Source organism: Chiloscyllium punctatum, unplaced genomic scaffold (genome assembly GCF_047496795.1).
Source record: "Chiloscyllium punctatum isolate Juve2018m unplaced genomic scaffold, sChiPun1.3 scaffold_229, whole genome shotgun sequence".
Classification (NCBI taxonomy): Eukaryota; Metazoa; Chordata; class Chondrichthyes; order Orectolobiformes; family Hemiscylliidae; genus Chiloscyllium; species Chiloscyllium punctatum.
Window position 1 is genome coordinate 219,177 of NW_027309963.1, and position 22,188 is coordinate 241,364.

The 22,188-nt window shown below is 45.6% G+C and overlaps 2 non-coding genes across 2 annotated transcripts; both read left to right on the forward strand.

Annotated features, from left to right (window-relative positions):
• Window positions 1-4,563: 4,563 nt before the first annotated feature.
• trnal-cag (transfer RNA leucine (anticodon CAG)) lies at window positions 4,564-4,645 on the forward strand. Its single transcript has one exon. It is a non-coding gene; the product is annotated as a tRNA-Leu (tRNA).
• Window positions 4,646-9,661: 5,016 nt separating this feature from the next.
• trnav-cac (transfer RNA valine (anticodon CAC)) lies at window positions 9,662-9,734 on the forward strand. The gene has a single exon. It is a non-coding gene; the product is annotated as a tRNA-Val (tRNA).
• The last annotated feature ends 12,454 nt before the right edge of the window (window positions 9,735-22,188 follow it).

Consider the following 22,188-nt stretch of genomic DNA (forward strand, 5'->3'; position numbering starts at 1 on the left):
ATATTCTTTATATACTTGGATGTTTAGAAATCTGAGAACAAATTGGGATGTATTTGGACCTGAACGAATCTCAGCTGGTTTGGTGTTGGCAATGTAAGAGTGTCGAGGGCATGATCTTCACTTAGAAGCTGGTGTTAATACTGGCATGGGAGAATGTCTGACTTCAAATCGCCATCGAGCCTTAGTTGTTTGGTTTCACTGTTGCTTGGTCGTCCTATCAACTGTTTGATAAAAAGATGTAAATCATTAAGTTGCACCCTTTGAAATACCTTTGAGTTTTGGGATCAGAAGTGTCATTGTTGTGGGCATGGCACAGTACCACATGTGGTGAAAGTCAAACCAGTGTTAGAGGATGTTCACCCACAGAATTCACTCTGAGTAAATACACCATCTGGATATTCACACAGTTCTGGGGGTGAAACTTTAGGAAGTGGGGACGTGAAATGATTGAAAACAGCGCGGAACAGGTTGATGAGAATGGTGCTGTGTACGAGGAATGTCAACAATAAAGGTCATTTGGAAAGTTGGGACAGGTCTCCTTGGAGAGCAGAAGGCCAAAAGCTGGCCTGGTTAAACCTTTCCAAGACATGAGTGGGTTACGTAGAGGGAATAAGGAAGGGGGAATGCTCCCTACGCCTGAAAGGATCGAGAACGATTCGGCAGAGTTGTAAAGACATTAGTAAAAGCAGAAAAATGTACATGAGGAGAAATGTTTTCACAAAGGGAATGGTTAGAGTCTGACATTGACAAAGACGCAGTTTCAATCGAGTTGTTGAAAAACTAATTCAATGTTCATGTTGAAAGTAAAATGTGTAGAGTTACAGGGAGAAGGCAAGAGAATGATTCAAAAAGAGAAGCACATTTATCTCTGCAGAGAGCCAGCACAGCTAAGGTGTTTTGTTACACATTTGTGTTTCTGACTGGAATCACAGTTCAACCAACAGGATGGAGGGAATTAAAACAACGGTGATATTGGCAAAGCCGGGACACATGACACAACAGAATGTTATCCAGCACGAACATGCCACAGGGAGGATGGCGCTGTCTGAAAATCCTGCAGGGTCTCCTGCGGATCAGACACAGGAAATTTCACTATTCGAACCGAATCAGCCTTATGAAGGATAACCAAGGAGCCGGAGGATCCAGCTTCAGAACTCAGTTACTAAAGAAGCTGAGGGTCGAGTCCCCCCACTGCAGTTTCTGTGGCTGTGGCGTGTTCAAATAAAAAGCAGAACCGGGAGTTTGCTTGAGGAGAGGGGGGTCAGTTGTCCATCTTATCATGATCGTGTTCGCCTCCCACACGGTAAATCGCGGGCTCAAGGTGATTTTCGTTCCATGCAAGCTGAGATTTTAACAAATTGGGAACGATTCCTGGAGAGTTAACTGTGGTGTGGGAGAGTGCAGATTTTCTCAAAGTGTTTGTGCTGTCATGGTAGTGCTCACCTCCCGCACGGAAAACCGCAAGCAGCTCTCCTGCTGCTTTATATTCCAGGCAGGGTGAGTTTTTACTGGAACCGAATGGAGAGTGTCATTTCATCGCTGTTGTGAAACAAAGTCCTGCAGTGGCTGGACTCGTCATTATTTGGTTTTCTGGCGAATGGGAAAATCGTTCCAATGAATTTCGGTGTCATATGTTATTGAATTTCTACCATTTCCTTCATTTCCGTCCTGGAGACATCAGAAGGGAAAGGTAATCTAATCGAGACTGTGATTGGTGAAATACACTTTTTATGGCCCATTCTTATTAGATTCTTTTTTTCTCTCTTTTGAGATTTGCCTGGTAAGTGTTGGTGCACTAAGGCTGCAGTGTGTTTGAAAGAGTAGTTTGGAATTGCCCTGTTGTTAGTTGTGAGATTACTTTATGACTCATGCCCTCGGACTGTCTCACATTTAGCATTCATGCATCTCTGTGTCTGAAAATGCATTAGGCATGCCAGTTTTGTTTGTGTTCCGTGTTAAATGCTTACTGTTTTGCGATTCGCTCAGTACATTACGAGTTAACAGGGTTTCTGAGGTAACTTCCAGCAGCAGAAATCCTCAACTGAGGGTCTGGGAAAATTTCACGGAGTATGGTCAGTCGGAGCAAAAGTAAGGAAGTCGTTCGTTTCTGCAGTGTTTCACAATACTACCTTTCCCGTGAGCAGTCGAACAGACGAAACGATTGTGCCACAGACTGCGACGGCAAGCTCTGCTAAAAAGTAATCCTTTAAAGCCGGTGTAAGCAACACGACGGTATTGGGGTACACCGCGTGGAATCAGATACTTCGGTGTATCTCGTCCATGCTCACCACCTAGCCAAAGTTAAACAAGTCCCGTTCCCCAGCATTTGGCCCCAATCCCGCTAAACCCATCCTATCCAGAAACTCATCCGATTACCTTTGCAATTTTCTGAGTGTAATCGCCTCCTCCACTTCCTCTCGTAGCTCATTCCAAACACGCACAACCTTCTGTGTGGGAAATGTGCCGCAGGTCCTTTGTCAATTTCAGCCCACTCACCTTAAACCGATGCTCTCGATTTTTCAACTCACCCCAACTTGGGTAAAACACATAAATACTCAGTTTACAACCCTTCCATAAGATCATGTCGCAGCCGTTATGCTGCGGGGAAAGTCGTCCCAGCTTATTCCACCTCGCCCTACGGTCCAAACATTGACGACATCCTTGTCTATATTTTGTCATCAATTTCACGTGGTTTTTTTTACGTTTTCAAGATGTTAATTTCGCTGGACAATAACAAGCTATTGGAAACAGAAAGGTGAAACGTAGAATTGCTTCAACTTTCAGTGCTGGATGCCACCGAGCTGCAGTACGGTAGCCTCGGCTGGTTTCTGGTGGTGTAGTGGTCATCACGTTCGCGTAACAGGCGAAAGGTCCCCAGTTCAAAACTGGGCAGAAACTGCTTTCTTTTTCAAGTGCAGCCTTTCACTTGCACAAGAACGGAGCTTCCTTGCTTGCTTTCCCATCTGCAAACCTGCCTTCGAATTTGCTTGAACGAATCTGCTCTCGTAGTGAAATGCAAGGCAACTCCATTTAATTACTGTGCAAAGCATTATAAAGTTTTTCTCCAACCTGGTTCTGATCATATGCCATTCTGTTTGAGAGTGTAGTTGCCGCGTTCTGATCCTTCCACGAAAAGCAGTACCGCATTTGCATTCCTTGCGCAGGCGGCCCGGTTCAAAGGCAGGGAAGAAGCTGATGCACTGGTGTCACAGCGCACCACGAATTCCTGAACTTGTCTGTCTGTCAAACGTACCCCAAAGTCGTCTCTGAAAGGCTTCATTTGGAAGCTGTCTGTCGTTATTCAACGCGCGAGAGTTGGCACCGGAGGTCCTGAATCATGTTTTGGAGCAGTTCGCACGTTAGTGGCTCATTCAATCAGCAACAGCAATGAAAAAAAACATACACTCTGAGAGGAACCTCCGGACCTGTGCTGTCATAGCGTCGCTAGTATTAAGGTGCGCCCCGAGATCTAAGCCATGTTGGAACTGAAACGGAGGAATCGACAGAGAGGCTACAGAATGACATCGCATCCATTTAATTTTCTTTAAATCACTGACGAGCAGGAAAATGTTCACGGGGAGGGCGAGTGGAGAAGTGTGGCAATTGAAGCTCTGGTGAAACTCCTTCTTTGTGATTCTCTCAGCAAACAGAGACGTGAAGGTGACTCAGGCGTGAGAGCTCTTCACATCGAGAACAAAAAGCAATCAAGGGCAGTTAGCACCTCTTCCGGAGTGGCGGTGGGGTGAGGTAATTACCTTTTGAGTTCTGTTACTATGTTCAGAAACTGCCTTTTAGATTGAGGTGAACAGAAACTCCATTTCTAATAAGCACCATGGAAGTTAGCAAAATGTATTGAGTCGCTTCTCGTCGATTCCCGCACAGGTTTCCGACTCACTTGGTATCCATGTGGCTCATGTCCAGGAGTGAACATCTCTGCAGCAAATTGCCCGTTTAAGGTAAAAGGCACGGAAAGTGTCATCTCGAACAGGCTCCGAGGGCAGAGCATCCTCACAATGTGATCTGTCGCTCTCGGAATGTAATGCGACTTCCGGTTTTAGGGTAGAGAACATTCTTTGGGACCCTTATTCTGCAAAACAGACACAGTGACTGAATAAATGCTGCACGGTATGATTTGGAACACGGCCTGCTCAGCTTTGTGCATTTTCCCTGTAGTCCGGCGTGTTTCGTGTTCCGTGTAAACGTGAAAGTCGTCCTTTTTCGAGCAATGGGTGAAATCATTTAGCAAAGCAAGAATCGAAATTGCAGTAATGTCAAGCAGCTCATGGTTATTTGACCAAATCATAAGCGAACATATATTGTCACGCACTCACAGATACATTTGTAGCTGAAAAGAGTCCGAGAAGATAGACTCAGCTTAAAATTGATTTTTGTCTGGATTGATGGGCTATCATTATCTGCTGCGACATTGACATTGCAGCCGGGCACATCCCAGCAGCTGTGCGAGTCGGAGAGGGATCATGGAACCCTTTTCATGTGACTTTGCGTCTGTTGTTATGCAGGGGCACAATTGGAAATGCAAGAAAAGGGGCCGTGCCGTCGGCTGGTAGTGTGGCCGAGCGGTCTAAGGCGCTGGATCCAGGTTCCAGTCTTGAAAGGGGCGTGGGTTCGAATCCCGCCACTGCCATTTCTGCTGTTTAACTCCAATGCTGCAGCTTGTTAAAATGCTGTTTCCGCCCCCACTGTATTGATGTTGAAAACAAAAGTAAAATGGGTTTGCCTCCCGGGGAATTAACTGTGGTGTGGGACAGTGCCAGGCGGAAAATCGCAAACAGCTCTGCTGTTCCAGGCAATTTGAGCGTTTACTGGAACCGAATGGAGACTGTTATTTCATCGCTGTTGTGATGAAACACTGCAGAAACGAACGACTTCCTTACTTTTGCTCCGACTGACCATACTCCGTGAAATTTCCCCGGACCCACAGTTGAGGATTTTTGCTGCTGGAAGTTACCTCAGAAACCCTGTTAACTCGTCGTTATTTGGTTTTCTGGTCAATGGGAAAATCGATCCAATGAATTTGGATGTCACATGTTATTGAATTTCTCCCATTTCCTTTATTTCCGTCCTGGAGGCAACGGAACGGAAAGGGAATCTCATCGAGACTGTGATTGGTGAAATTCACTTTTTATGGCCCCTTCTTATTATGTTCTTTCTTTCTCTCTTTTCAGCATTGTCTGGGAAGTGTTGGTGCACTAAGGCTGCAGTATGTTTGAAAGAGTAGTTTGGAATTGCCCTGTTGTTAGTTGTGAGATTACTTTATGACTCATGCCCTCGGACTGTCTCACATTTAGCATTCATGCATCTCTGTGTCTGAAAATGCATTAGGCATGCCAGTTTTGTTTGTGTTCCGTGTTAAATGCTTACTGTTTTGCGATTCGCTCAGTACATTACGAGTTAACAGGGTTTCTGAGGTAACTTCCAGCAGCAAAAATCCTCAACTGAGGGTCTGGGAAAATTTCACGGAGTATGGTCAGTCGGAGCAAAAGTAAGGAAGTCGTTCGTTTCTGCAGTGTTTCACAATACTACCTTTCCCGTGAGCAGTCGAACAGACGAAACGATTGTGCCACAGACTGCGACGGCAAGCTCTGCTAAAAAGTCATCCTTTAAAGCCGGTGTAAGCAACACGACGGTATTGGGGTACACCGCGTGGAATCAGATACTTCGGTGTATCTCGTCCATGCTCACCACATAGCCAAAGTTAAACAAGTCCCGTTCCCCAGCATTTGGCCCCAATCCCGCTAAACCCATCCTATCCAGAAACTCATCCGATTACCTTTGCAATTTTCTGAGAGTAATCGCCTCCTCCACTTCCTCTAGTAGCTCATTCCAAACACGCACAACCTTCTGTGTGGGAAATGTGCCTCAGGTCCTTTGTCAATTTCAGCCCACTCACCTTAAACCGATGCTCTCGATTTTTCAACTCACCCCAACTTGGGTAAAACACATAAATACTCAGTTTACAACCCTTCCATAAGATCATGTCGCAGCCGTTATGCTGCGGGGAAAGTCGTCCCAGCTTATTCCACCTCGCCCTACGGTCCAAACATTGACGACATCCTTGTCTATATTTTGTCATCAATTTCACGTGGTTTTTTTTTTACGTTTTCAAGATGTTAATTTCGCTGGACGATAACAAGCTATTGGAAACAGAAAGGTGAAACGTAGAATTGCTTCAACTTTCAGTGCTGGATGCCACTGAGCTGCAGTACCGTAGCCTCGGCTGGTTTCTGTAGTGTAGTGGTCATCACGTTCGCTTAACACGCGAAAGGTCCCCAGTTCGAAACTGGGCAGAAACTGCTTTCTTTTTCACATGCACAAGAACGGAGCTTCCTTGCTTGCTTTCCCATCTGCAAACCTGCCTTCGAATTTGCTTGAACGAATCTGCTCTCGTAGTGAAATGCAAGGCAACTCCATTTAATTACTGTGCAAAGCATTATAAAGTTTTTCTCCAACCTGGTTCTGATCATATGCCATTCTGTTTGAGAGTGTAGTTGCCGCGTTCTGATCCTTCCACGAAAAGCAGTACCGCATTTGCATTCCTTGCGCAGGCGACCCGGTTCAAAGGCAGGGAAGAAGCTGATGCGCTGGTGTCACAGCGCACCACGAATTCCTGAACTTGTCTGTCTGTCAAACGTACCCCAAAGTCGTCTCTGAAAGGCTTCATTTGGAAGCTGTCTGTCGTTATTCAACGCGCGAGATTTGGCACCGGAGGTCCTGAATCATGTTTTGGAGCAGTTCGCACGTTAGTGGCTCATTCAATCAGCAACAGCAATGAAAAAAAACATACACTCTGAGAGGAACCTCCGGACCTGTGCTGTCATAGCGTCGCTAGTATTAAGGTGCGCCCCGAGATCTAAGCCATGTTGGAACTGTAACGGAGGAATCGACAGAGAGGCTACAGAATGACATCGCATCCATTTAATTTTCTTTAAATCACTGACGAGCAGGAAAATGTTCACGGAGAGGGCGAGTGGAGAAGTGTGGCAATTGAAGCTCTGGTGAAACTCCTTCTTTGTGATTCACTCAGCAAACAGAGACGTGAAGGTGACTCAGGCGTGAGAGCTCTTCACATCGAGAACAAAAAGCAATCAAGGGCAGTTAGCACCTCTTCCGGAGTGGCGGTGGGGTGAGGTAATTACCTTTTGAGTTCTGTTACTATGTTCAGAAACTGCCTTTTAGATTGAGGTGAACAGAAACTCCATTTCTAATAAGCACCATGGAAGTTAGCAAAATGTATTGAGTCGCTTCTCGTCGATTCCCGCACAGGTTTCCGACTCAGTTGGTATCCATGTGGCTCATGTCCAGGAGTGAACATCTCTGCAGCAAATTGCACGGTTAAGGTAAAAGGCACGGAAAGTGTCATCTCGAACAGGCTCCGAGGTCAGAGCATCCTCACAATGTGATCTGTCGCTCTCGGAATGTAATGCGACTTCCGGTTTTAGGGTAGAGAACTTTCTTTGGGACCCTTATTCTGCAAAACAGACACAGTGACTGAATAAATGCTGCACGGTATGATTTGGAACACGGCCTGCTCAGCTTTGTGCATTTTCCCTGTAGTCCGGCGTGTTTCGTGTTCCGTGTAAACGTGAAAGTCGTCCTGTTTCGAGCAATGGGTGAAATCATTTAGCAGAGCAAGAATCGAAATTGCAGGAATGTCAAGCAGCTCATGGTTATTTGACCAAATCATAAGCGAACATATATTGTCACGCACTCACAGATACATTTGTAGCTGAAAAGAGTCCGAGAAGATAGACTCAGCTTACCATTGATTTTTGTCTGGATTGATGGGCTATCATTATCTGCTGCGAAATTGACATTGTAGCCGGGCACATCCCAGCAGCTGTGCGAGTCGGAGAGGGATCATGGAACCCTTTTCATGTGACTTTGCGCCTGTTGTTATGCAGGGGCACAATTGGAAATGCAAGAAAAGGGGCTGTGCGGTCGGCTGGTAGTGTGGCCGAGCGGTCTAAGGCGCTGGATCCAGGTTCCAGTCTTGAAAGGGGCGCGGGTTCGAATCCTGGCACTGCCATTTCTGCTGTTTAACTCCAATGCTGCAGCTTGTTAAAATGCTGTTTCCGCCCCCACTGTATTGATGTTGAAAACAAAAGTAAAATGCGTTTGCTTCCCGGGGAATTAACTGTGGTGTGGGACAGTGCCACGCGGAAAATCGCAAACAGCTCTGCTGTTCCAGGCAATTTGAGCGTTTACTGGAACCGAATGGAGACTGTTATTTCATCGCTGTTGTGATGAAACACTGCAGAAACGAACGACTTCCTTACTTTTGCTCTGACTGACCATACTCCGTGAAATTTCCCCGGACCCACAGTTGAGGATTTTTGCTGCTGGAAGTTACCTCAGAAACCCTGTTAACTCGTAATGTGGTGACTCGACTCGTCGTTATTTGGTTTTCTGCTCAATGGGGAAATCGATCCAATGAATTTCGATGTCACATGTTATTGAATTTCTCCCATTTCCTTTATTTCCGTCCTGGAGGCATCGGAACGGAAAGGGAATCTCATCGAGACTGTGATTGGGGAAATTCACTTTTTATGGCCCCTTCTTATTATGTTCTTTCTTTCTCTCTTTTCAGCATTGTCTGGGAAGTGTTGGTGCACTAAGGCTGCAGTATGTTTGAAAGAGTAGTTTGGAATTGCCCTGTTGTTAGTTGTGAGATTACTTTATGACTCATGCCCTCGGACTGTCTCACATTTAGCATTCATGCATCTCTGTGTCTGAAAATGCATTAGGCATGCCAGTTTTGTTTGTGTTCCGTGTTAAATGCTTACTGTTTTGCGATTCGCTCAGTACATTACGAGTTAACAGGGTTTCTGAGGTAACTTCCAGCAGCAGAAATCCTCAACTGAGGGTCTGGGAAAATTTCACGGAGTATGGTCAGTCGGAGCAAAAGTAAGGAAGTCGCTCGTTTCTGCAGTGTTTCACAAAACTACCTTTCCCGTGAGCAGTCGAACAGATGAAACGTTTGTGCCACAGACTGCGACGGCAAGCTCTGCTAAAAAGTAATCCTTTAAAGCCGGTGTAAGCAACACGACGGTATTGGGGTACACCTCGTGGAATCAGATACTTCGGTGTATCTCGTCCATGCTCACCACCTAGCCAAAGTTAAACAAGTCCCGTTCCCCAGCATTTGGCCCCAATCCCGCTAAACCCATCCTATCCAGAAACTCATCCGATTACCTTTGCAATTTTCTGAGTGTAATCGCCTCCGTCACTTCCTCTGGTAGCTCATTCCAAACACGCACAACCTTCTGTGTGGGAAATGTGCCGCAGGTCCTTTGTCAATTTCAGCCCACTCACCTTAAACCGATGCTCTCGATTTTTCAACTCACCCCAACTTGGGTAAAACACATAAATACTCAGTTTACAACCCTTCCATAAGATCATGTCGCAGCCGTTATGCTGCGGGGAAAGTCGTCCCAGCTTATTCCACCTCGCCCTACGGTCCAAACATTGACGACATCCTTGTCTATAAGTTGTCATCAATTTCACGTGGTTTTTTTTACGTTTTCAAGATGTTAATTTCGCTGGACAATAACAAGCTATTGGAAACACAAAGGTGAAACGTAGAATTGCTTCAACTTTCAGTGCTGGATGCCACTGAGCTGCAGTACGGTAGCCTCGGCTGGTTTCTGTAGTGTAGTGGTCATCACGTTCGCCTCACATGCGAAAAGTCCCCAGTTCGAAACTGGGCGGAAACGGCTTTCTTTTTCAAGTGCAGCCTTTCACATGCACAAGAACGGAGCTTCCTTGCTTGCTTTCCCATCTGCAAACCTGCCTTCGAATTTGCTTGAACGAATCTGCTCTCGTAGTGAAATGCAAGGCAACTCCATTTAATTACTGTGCAAAGCGTTATAAAGTTTTTCTCCAACCTGGTTCTGATCATATGCCATTCTGTTTGAGAGTGTAGTTGCCGCGTTCTGATCCTTCCACGAAAAGCAGTACCGCATTTGCATTCCTTGCGCAGGCGGCCCGGTTCAAAGGCAGGGAAGAAGCTGATGCGCTGGTGTCACAGCGCACCACGAATTTCTGAACTTGTCTGTCTGTCAAACGTACCCCAAAGTCGTCTCTGAAAGACTTCATTTGGAAGCTGTCTGTCGTTATTCAACGCGCGAGAGTTGGCACCGGAGGTCCTGAATCATGTTTTGGAGCAGTTCGCACGTTAGTGGCTCATTCAATCAGCAACAGCAATGAAAAAAAACATACACTCTGAGAGGAACCTCCGGACCTGTGCTGTCATAGCGTCGCTAGTATGAAGGTGCGCCCCGAGATCTAAGCCATGTTGGAACTGTAACGGAGGAATCGACAGAGAGGCTACCGAATGACATCTCGTCCATTTAATTTTCTTTAAATCACTGACGAGCAGGAAAATGTTCACGGAGAGGGCGAGTGGAGAAGTGTGGCAATTGAAGCTCTGGTGAAACTCCTTCTTTGTGATTCACTCAGCAAACAGAGACGTGTGAAGGTGACTCAGGCGTGAGAGCTCTTCACATCGAGAACAAAAAGCAATCAAGGGCAGTTAGCACCTCTTCCGGAGTGGGGGTTGGGTGAGGTAATTACCTTTTGAGTTCTGTTACTATGTTCAGAAACTGCCTTTTAGATTGAGGTGAACACAAACTCCATTTCTAATAAGCACCATGGAAGTTAGCAAAATGTATTGAGTCGCTTCTCGTGTTGGTGCACTAAGGCTGCAGTATGTTTGAAAGAGTTTTTTGGAATTGCCCTGTTGTTAGTTGTGAGATTACTTTATGACTCATGCCCTCGGACTGTCTCAAATTTAGCATTCATTCATCTCTGTGTCTGAAAATGCATTAGGCATGCCAGTTTTGTTTGTGTTCCGTGTTAAATGCTTACTGTTTTGCGATTCGCTCAGTACATTACGAGTTGACAGGGTTTCTGAGGTAACTTCTAGCAGCAAAAATCCTCAACTGAGGGTCTGGGAAATTTTCACGAAGTATGGTCAGTCGGAGCAAAAGTAAGGAAGTCGTTCGTTTCTGCAGTTTTTCACAATACTACCATTCCTCCTCTCACCTCCAACCGCTCTGTCCCCTCGAACTGTCCTCGCCACCTCTTTCTGCTTCCACCCCCTCCTGCTTTCTACTCCCTCTCTCCGCGCGACCACCTCCTCCCCCTCTCCTCTTCTCTCCCTGCTATTATCCACCTCTGCTCTCCTCCTCCTCGCCCCCACACCTCTCCCACTCTCCTCCTCCCCATCTCTAACACTCTCCTTTCCCCCTGCTGCTCTCTACCCCATCCTCCCACTCTCAGTCTTCCACCTCTCTCTTCCGCCCCTCTCTTCCGCCCCTCTCTTCCGCCCCTTCTCTCCTCCTCCTTTCTTCTTCCCCACTCCATCCTCCCCTTCTCTCCTCCCACTCCCTCCCCTCCCCTCTCTCTCCTCCCCTCTCTCTCCTCCCCTCTCCGTCTTCCCCCTAACTTCCCCCTCTCTCCTCCCTCTCTCCGTCCCCACTCTCTCTCCTCCCCCTCGCTCCGCCCCCTCTCTCCTCACACACCCTTCCCTCCCCTCTCTCTCCTCCCCGCTCCATCATCCCCTAACCTCCCCTCTCTTTCCACATTCTCTCCTTCCTCCCCCTCACTCCACCCACTCTCTCGCCTTCCCCTCTCACTCCTCCTCTCTCTCCTTCCCTCTCGCCCACTCTCTCTCCACCCCATCTCTCTCATCCCCTCTCTCGACCCCCTCTCCTCCCCTACACTGTCCTCCCCTCACTCTCTTCCCCCTCTTTCTGTCTCTTCCCCTCTCTCTCTTCCCCCTCTCCCCTTTCCCTCTCTCTCCCCTCCAGTCAACTCTCCCGTCTCCCCCTCTGCTCTCTCCTCTCCTCTCTTCTCCCCCTTCCCATCTCTCATCATCCCTTCTCCCCTTCCTCCTCCCTCTCTCCTCTCTCCTCTCCTTTCACTCCCCATCACTCTCTCCTCTCCCTTCTCCCCCCATCTCTTCTCTCTCCTCTCCCCTCTCTTTACCCCTCTGTCCTCATCCCCTATCCCCCTCCTCCTCCGTCTCTACTCTCTTCTCTCCCCTCTTGCCTCTTCCCTCTCTCCTCTCCCCTCTCCTCTCTCTCCTCACTTCTCTCTCCTCTCACTCCTCACCACTGTTCGCTCTCCCCCTCTGCTCTCTGCTCCCTCCTCTCTCCTCTTCCCTCTCTTCTCTGTCCTCTCACCTTTCCACTCAGCTCTTTTCTCCTCTCTCCCGCTCACCTCTCCACTCTCTCCTCTCCTCCTACCCCTCCGCTTACTCGTCACTACTCACTCCTCTCACTCCTCACCACTGTTTCCTCTTCCCTCTCCCCTCTCCTCTACCCTCTCCCCTTCCCTCTCTCAACTCCTCTCTCCCTGCTCTCCTGTCCACACTCTCCTCTCTACTCTCTCCTGTCCCCTCTCCACCCCCCTCACTTCTCTCTCTTCCCCATATCTCTCTCATCTCCCCCTCACCTCTCCCCTCTCCTCTCCTTTCTCCCCTCTCCCGCTCACCTCTCCTCTCTCCCCTCTCCCCTCTCTATTTTGGCCCTGTCTCCTCATCCCCTCACCGCACCCCTTCTCATCTTCGACCCTCTCCTTTCTTTACCTCCCCTCCTCTCCTCTCCCCTTCCCCGCCCTCTCCTCCCCTCTTCTCCACACTCACTTCTTCCACTCTCCCGTCCCCTTCTTCTTCATCCCTTCTCCTGAACCCCTTCCCTACCCCCATGTTCTCCCCTCGTATCCTCTCCTCCCACCTGTCCTCCCCTCTACTCTCCCATCTCTCCTGCCCCCTCCTCCATAGCTCTCCTCCCTGACTCTGCTCCCCTTCCCTCCTCACCTTCCCCCTCCTTCCCCCACTTCTGCCTCTCCTCCCACACTCTCTCCTCCCCCTCTCCTCCCACTGTCCTCCCCCATGCTCCCCCTCCTCATCATCTTCACCGCTCTCCTCCCCAACCCTCCACACACCTTCCACCCCAAGTCCCTCTCTCCTCCACCTCTCACCCGCTTCTCCACCCCCTCTCCTACTCCATCCCAACCGCTCCCTCGCCTTAACACCCCCAACTTCCCCTACGTCTTCGCCTCCTCCCCTTCTCCTCCCCCTCCTTCCCCCTCTCTCCTGCACCCTCTCCTCCTTTCTCCTCCCCATCACTTGCCCCCCCACTTCATTCACTGTCTCCTCCCCCTCCTCCACCTTCCACTTGCTCCTCACCCCTACTCCTCTCCTTCATTCCTCTCCCTCTATCCTATAACCCCCCTCTCCTACACCCTCCACCCCTCTACTCCCCCTCACGCCATTCACGCCTTGCTCATCACCCCATGTCCTCATTTTCCCTCTCCTACCCAACTCCGTCTATTTTCTTCTCCCATCTCTCCTCCTACTCTCACCCACCGTTCCCAGCTCTCTCCTACCCCCTCTCTCCTACAGCCCTCTCTCCACCCCTTCTTTCCTCTGCGCTGCCTCTTTCCCTTTTCCCCGCACCACCCCCTCCACAACCCTCCCTTCTCCCCCATCTCCTTCTCTCTCCCTCACCCCCCTCACCACTTTCCCTCCCCATCTCTCACACTGAAAGATGAGGCATACAAAGTGATCAAAACTGTATGAAACTGGAAGATTGGGAAAGCATTAAAGGTCAAAAGAAAGCCACAAGGCGAGCGATAAAGAACCGTAAGAAAGAACAGGACAGAAAAATGCATCACAGAATTTAAAGACAGATAGCAGAAGTTTCTATGAGAACTTTAAATGAAAAAGAATGGCGAAGGTAAATGTTGGTCCTTCAGAGGATGAGAAGGGCCATTTAGTTATGAGATGTGATGGAACGGCTAAGACCATTGAATTTAAGACCTTTACAGATCTTAATTTTTTTTTTTCACCACAGTCAGCGGAAAGGTCTCTTGTCAGTGTAAAGTCACTGGTGTGACATGAAGCTGGATGACAAAATAAATCTCTTCACACAGAATGTCTGTGACAATGAGTCTCCAGTAGGTCTGGGAATTTGCAATTCTTCTCACAATCCAGACATTTCCATTGTGCTCATCTCCTCACATATCTCCAAGTTGGATGATCTGGTGAATCCTTTCCCATAAACACAACATATTTATGGCTTCTCTGATGTGAATGTTTTTAGATTGTTAACAGGATAATGTTAAATAATTTCTGCAGTCAGTTCACTGGAACACTCACACTATTGTGTGTGTGTGTGTGTGTGTGTGTGTGTGTGTGTGTGTGTGTGTGTGTTGGTGTTTGACCACACACAATGTTGTTTGAAACCTTTGCTCACTGATAGACCAGATAATCATGTTCCCTTTATGTCTAAATGAATGTAGTGACTCTGTTGGATCTTTATATCATGTTGATTTGTCTCACTTCTTGCGAGAGGTGCAAGTGGAATTCATTGCAGCTAAATGTGAGGTTATGCACTTTGGGAAGAATAACAGGAAGGCAGAGTACTGGGTCAATGGAAAGATTCTTGGTAGTGTGGATGTGCAGAGGGATCTTGGAGTCCATGGAAATAGATCCCTGAAAGTTGCCACCCAAGTGGATAGTGCTGTTAAGGCGGCATCCGGTGTGTTAGGTTTCATTCGTAGAGGGAGTGAGTTCTGGAACCACAATATCATATAGCAACTATACAAAACACTGGTGCGGCAACAGTTGGAATATTGTGTACAGTTCTGGTCGCCCCATTATAAAAAGGATGTGGAAGGTTTGGGAAAGGTGCAGAAGGATGGTGCCTGGACTGGAGGGAAGGTCTTATGTGGAAAGGCTGAGAGACTTGGATCTATTCTCATTGGAAAGAAGGCGGCTAAGGGGGGATTTATAGATACATATAAGGTAATCTGAGGATTAGATAGGGTCGAGAGTGAAAGTCTTTTTCCTAGGATGATGACGTCAGCTTGTACGAGACGGCATAACTACCAATTGAGGGTTGATAGATTTAAGACAGATGTCAGAAGCAAATTCTTTACACAGAGAGAATGGAAAGTGTGTGTAATGCCCTACCAGCTAAGATAGTTAACTCAGCCACTTTAGGGAGTTTTAAACAATCCTTAGATAAGCTCATGGATGATTTTGGGATAGTGTCGGGGGACGAGTTGAGAAAATTCCACAGGTCGGCGCAACATTGAGGGCCGAAGGGCCTGTTCTGCGCTTTATTGTTCTATGTTCCATGTTCTATAATCTTAATCTTTTTCCAAGGTAGAAATGACAAATTCTAGAGGCCATAGATTTCAGGGGACAGGGGGAAATTTAAACAAAATAAAAACCAAAAGAACAGAAGATGCGGTAAATCTGAAACAAAAACAGAAGTTTCTGGAAATCCTCAACAAGTCTGGAAGCATCTGTGAAGAGAAATCAGAGTTCACGTTTCTGATGAAGGACCCGAAACATTAACGGATTTTTATTTTCTCAGAAGCTGCACAACCTGCTCAGGATTTCCAACAACATGTGGAAGTTTAAAGGGAGTTATGTCAGGCAAGTTTCTTATGCAAAAGGTGGTAGATGACTAGAATGTACTCTCCTGGGAGGTGGTAAAAGCAGAAACAATCATAATGCTTCAGAGGCATTTGGGACGACACATAAGCCGGCAGGGGTTGGCAGGGACATGGATCATGTCCAGGCAGGTGGAATTAGTTTGGAATGGCATCATGGTCTGCACAGACATGATGGGCCGATTATTCCGGTGCTGTACTTTTCTGATTTCCAGGGGGTACAACGTATGGAGCGAGAGTTAATATTTTTTATAACACAAAGTGAGTTGATACATTTTTAGAAAAGCAATGTAGAAAGGAAATATATATTTGGATAGCACAGACACAAAGAGTAGAGACTGAGGGAAGGGGGGACAATGTGTACAATTCTTTAAAGGAGAGAGGACATAATCAAAGAGTTTTGATCAAATCATATGGGATCCTGGGTTTCATTAAACAATTTCAGTGACTGATTAGGTCACAGTCAATCATTGTATCCAATTCAGGTCAACAGATTCCTGCTCAGGAAGGATCTGAGTGATCTTCAGGGTGTGGAGGACAGAATTACTGGTGTGGTGCATTGATGAAGAAAATGCAGTAACAGGATTGATTTGGAAAAAAAATGCCATTTTCTTTGAAGAAATCAAGTTGAATATATCTTGATAGATTAAAATGGATAAGATTATAACACATCTAGATAGATCAGACAATAAAATAAATTGCACTTGATAGGTGATGGCTCAAAATGTAAGATATAACGTTATGAGAAAGTGGGAAATGAGCAAGTGTTCCCGCTGACTGTATTGGCTGGAAATATGCAGAACATGCTGCCTATTATGGTGGTGCAAGTAGGGCTGATCAATGATTAACAAATACGATTATATCAGATCTGAGGGAAATAAACTTCCAGGGGCTTGGGGACAGTTGGAGAATGAGAATAAGGGATTCTGCTACAGAGAGACAGCTTAGATTTCATGGGTACCTTTCTGTGCCATAACACTTTTTTTTGTACTTGCTTAACTTGTTCTGGTTATTTGTGTCCAGGGGTTAAATTATCATTAAGGTAAATCTGCTCTGTGTTCATGCTCAGACCAACACAGGTTGTCCTTCCACAGCAGGAGATAATGTTTACTGATTTATACTTGGTTCTGGGGGAGTCCCCAGGTCGGGTACACGGAACTGAAAATCTGCTCCAGGGTGATTTAACCAGGATTGTGAATATCTTGGAACATCTAGTGCCACTCCAATACCTGAAATGCTTTCCGACTGACTGACTAAATGAAATATGTTCAGCTCCTAAGATCCGAAAATTCTCCGGGTCCACAAGCTATCAGGAGAAATACTTATTGCTTTTCATTGGCCCCAACGTCATTTGCCTCGAAAAAAATAACACATTCCTTCCACATACTGGGGCCAGTCACCAAAGACAGGTTTAAATGAGTCAAGCTTCCCAAATAATGGAATGATGGCAGAAATGCTTATCCCAAATCACACTTTTCTCTTGTCACGACTGAAATAACTCCACAGGGGCTGGTATCTCATCACCAAGTCTCCCTTTATCTACATGTCGCTGGCTGGAGTTCTGTGGTCAGTGTTGTTCCACAAGGATCAGAAATAGAACATCTATTGTCAGTAACATATATCAATGATTATCATGAAAATGTAAACGATTTAATTAGTAAGTTTCTAGATGGTGCAAATAGATGAAGTTGTGAATCGTGAAGAATGTTGTCAAAGGATACAGCAAGAAAGAGATCAGTTGGAAAACCCATACGAAGATAGATTTTAATCCAGACAAGAGTGAGGTGATGTATTTTGGGATGCTCATTGCAAGAGGAATGTATTCACTAAACCGAAGGGCTCTCAGCAGCATTGATGAACACAGGGATCTTCAGGGGCAAGTTCACAGTTCCCTGAAAGTGATGAAGGATCTGTATGGCATACTTGCCTTCTTTTGTCAGGGACTGAATATAAAACTGTCATTCGGCCACCTTTGGAGTATTGTGTGCTGTTTTGATCACCACATAAAAACGAGGATGTGGAGGCTTTGGACAGCGTGAAAACAGGTTTACCAGGATGTTGCCTGGATTGGGAGAGGTTGGAAAGACTTGGATTTTTGTCTTGGGAATGTCAGTGGCTGCGGGTGATCCGAAAGGTTCAGACAGAGTGAATAATCTGAATCTTTTTCCAAGGTGAAAATGGCAAATTCTAGAGGCCATAGCTTTAAGGGGAGAGGGGGCAAGTTTAAAGGAAATGAAAACCAAAACAACTGCAGATGCTGTAAACTAGAAACAAAAACATTTTCAAAAAAGGTTCAGCAGGTCTAGCAGCTTCTATGAAGATAAATTACAGTTAACGTTTCTGAGGAACAGTGACCAGACCCAAAACATTAAATGTTTTTCTTCACAGATGCTGCATGATCTGCTTAACATTTGCAACAACATGTGCAAGTTTAAAGGGAGTTGTGTCAGACAAGCATCTTATGCAGAAAGTGGTAAGTGACAAGAATGTACTTTACTGAGAGATGGGAAAATCAGAAACAATCGCAACGTTTAAGAGGCATTTGGGCAGACACATAAACAGGCATGGATTGGCAGGGATATGGATCATGTACAGGTAGATGGAATTAGTTTGGAATAGCATCATGATCCGCACACACATGGTGAGCCAATTATTCCAGTGCTGTCCTGTTCTGATTTCCAGAGGGTATAATGTGTGGAGCGAGAGATAGTATTTTGAGTGGAATATGTCTCTTCTTTAGACCACACAGTAAGTTGATGCATTTGAGAGAAGCAATGTAGAAAGGTAATATATATATTTGAATGGCTCAGACACAGAGAGCAGGACAGCACGAATGGGGACAATGTGTACCAATCATTAAAGGAGAGAAAACAGAAAGTGTTTTGAGTAAAACAAATGGGACGCTGGGATTCATTATTGGTGGAATGATAACAAACTCATGGAAAAGATGTTGACCCTTGACAAATCTCCAGTTAGGTCACAGTCAATCATTGCATTCATATTGATCAACAGATTCCTGGTCAGAACGAGGAAGTTAAAATACCATAGAGGGGCCAGTTCCTTACCTTTTGTTTCTCTTTCAGGACACCGTGCGGTCTCAAGGGTTAAACAGTCCCCTGCAAAAGGCCTTATTTCTTCAAGTGAAGGCCTGTACTCTGACAATACAGACAGAACACTACAGAAGGGGGGAGGCTGACAGTATCTCAAAATAGAACTTCTTGCTGCTACACATGTGGATTGCCCCGGAACCCCAGACAGAGGAATTTGCCCTTTCCAGACAAGACTGAGAGCCCTGTGCAAAACCCTGTTAAACTGCCTCTCACTCCTATTGTCTTACCTCCATAGGGCAGTGAATCCCCCATTTACTAAAGGAGGAACCTTTCTGCCTTAATCTCTTCCCATCAACACATAGTCACATAGTCATGAACAATATGATAATCAATTTCTGTAATCCATTCACACGGTATCACAGGACATCGTCATTCATCAAGCTTTGTAAGGTCATAATTACCTGCTTTAAACTATGTAATGACAATCGCCCATTTGACTGATATGCCTTTGTCTAATTCCTATTCAATATACTGTCTCTGTGGCTAAGGCAGAGATTCATGAAGAAGAGTCTCTACAAGTAGACACTCTGCTACTTTAGAGATGCTTTGAAACTCTCGCCAGCTGTCCGATAATAAAGCTACTGTTATTGTGCAGAAAACTTGTCTCGTCTGGATTTGTGGAACAAAATGGGCATTAACAATGAAGGATATGACTGATCTTCAGAGTGTGGAGTACAGACTTACTGGAGTGGTTCACTGATGAAGAAAATGCAGTCACATGATTGATTTGAAGAAATGGCTATTTTCTTGGAAGTGAAGAAGTAAGATATAGTTTTGATAGAGCTGTATAAGATTATAACAGACCTAGATATAGCAGACAAAAAATATCTGCATTCGATAGGTGATGACACAAGAGTTAAGGTCAGATGTAAGGTTTTGAGACAGCGGGAGATGAGCAAGTGTTTCTGCTGACTGTATTGGCTGGAAATATGCAGAACATGTTGCCTATTATGGTGGTACAGGCAGAGGAGAAGATGAATGATTGATAAAAACAATTATATCAGATCTGAGGGAAATAAGTTTGGGGGATGTATGGGGAGTGAGAATATGGGATTCTGCTACAGAGAGCCAGCTTGGATTTGATTGGCCTCTTTCCGTGCTATAATGCATTTTATTTGGACTTGCTTAACTTGCTCTAGTCACCGATTAAGTTGTCATTTATGTAAATCTGCTCAGTGTTCCTACTCAGTCCAATACAGGCTGTCCCTCCACAGCAGGAGATAATGTTTACTACTTTATACTGGTTCGTGTGGGGGTGGGTGGGGGGGGGGGGGGTGGGGTGAGCTAATAGTGTTTATAACAGTCTGCTAACATTTATCTGAAATGGCAAAACAGCAGTGCAGCCACACTAGGGACAGACTCTGGAAATGTGGGGATTTCTTTACCCATCCCAGCTGGAAACTGGCCAAACCAGTCAGAATGGGGAGCTGTTGACCTGCTCTGTGTGTGTGTGTGTGGGGGGGGGGGGGGGGGAGGGGTAGGGGGCGGGGGGTGTGTGGACGAGGGATTCACTCAGACATCCATCCTGCTGAGAAACCAATGAATTTACTCATAACCACAGCTGAAGGATTTTTTCTCTCTCTTTTTCACACCAAGGAATGAACAATGGTTTTGGCAGTTCATGAAGTTTTGCATATAGAGAACATAGTTTTGAAAATGTTCACAACATCGTTGAACATGTACAGATTCACACTGGGTAGAGACTTTTATTTTCCTTTATTCATTCACAGGATGAGAGTGTCGCTGGCCCGGCAGCATTTACTGCCGATCCCTAATTGCCCAGAGGGCAGGTAAGAGTCGACCACATTGCTGTAGGTCTGAGGTCACAATGTAGGCCAGACCAGGTAAGGATGGCATCTTCCTTCCTGAAAGGGCATTACTGAACCAGATGGCTTTTGCTGGCATTCGATTAATGGTCATCATTAGATTCTTAAATTCTCGAGATTTTTAATTATTGAATTGAAATTCCCCCAGCTGCTGTAGTCGGCTTTGAACCCAGGTCTCCAGAACGTTATCTGAGGCTGTGGATTAACTGTCTAGCAACAATACCACTGGACCAAAACTTCCCCACATCGCTTTCCATCTGCACAGAGTGAACAGTGATTTTCTGGTTCATCACACATAAGTTTGCTGAATAATTGCAGGTGTTGGATGTTGATTGGCTATTGATATTCATCTATGAACAATGTATTCTGGGGTTTGATTCTGATGATGATTGGAAGCACCATCAGTCTTGTTATCTTTTGGGGATAAAAACAGATTTAATTAGCTTTCTGTTAAATGCATCACAATCGAGTTGATCCCATGACTTTCAGGCAGATTAGTTTCTTTTGAAGGGCTCTTCATTACCCCAACCTCCTCCATCCTCTCTCCAACAGTACAACAATCTCACAGAGTCTCGTTATGATTATGAATGAGACAATCTGATCAGCTGCTTCTTTCCCAACTCCTATGTTAAGTTGGATTTTAAACTCCCCTTGCTGCAGGTGTGATCCTGCATCATTGTACAGTGTTGCTCGTATTTCATGTCTTGGCCTATCAGTGTTCATGATACTGCATGTAGCTTCTTGTGCATGGGGCTGACCGTGTAAGAGTTCAGATCTTTCCTTCCACCAACAGCAGTAGAATTGTACTCCAACAAAATTAACAGAATCACGGCCCAGCATATTCCCCAACTTACCTCTTACCATCTAACCAGAGTATCAATCCTCATTCAACTGAGAGAATCCAGGAGGGCATGCCAGTAACAGCAGCATGAATACCTAAACATGAGGTGTTAACCTGATGAAGTTCCCAAAGAAGACTACTTGTGTGCCTAACAGCATAAGCAGCAAGTGATAGACAGAGTGAAGCAATCCAGGAAACAACAGAACAGATCTAAGATCTGCAGTCCAACCAAAACCAGTTGTGAATGAAATCAGAGCACAGCTGGAGTTCTGAGGACAGTTCTCTTCAAGATATGAACCAACAAGAATGTCAGACTGGATTAATTATCATAAAACTCAAGTCCATTTGATATTCATATATTTACAATCAGTGTTCAATTCACCAAATGTAGCTGAAGGTAAAGATAATCTTCAAGTGATTGTAACAGTGGAGACATCTGAATACTTGATCAGCAAATTAAAGCCTGTTGCCTTTAGATAGTAATAATTTTAAAGAGATTTTAAAAAGTTAGGTGACTTGAGTATAATAGAAGAAGTTGATTGGTCGGTAGCTGATAATATTGTTTTAATCTGAAATTAATTTAGGATGAGTAAACAAATAAACACATGGTAGGGAATCCCAGCCCCATGGAGTGCACATCCAGTTCCATGTGGGAAAACCAGGACACTTCTTGTGTGAGTGACAACCACAGGAACACAGAGGTGACATGGGAAATGTCAGGAACACTCCTTTGACCACGGCTAAAGTACTTCACACATTTCTGATCCCCTTGTTCCAGAGTTGATGTGATCACACCAGAGAGGGTACAGAGGAGATTGATCAGAATGATTCTACAATTGGGAAATTTCTGCTCTGAGGAAAGGTTGGATAGATTGGGGATGATTTCCAAGGAGGATGAGCTGAGATTTAATTGAAGTGATAA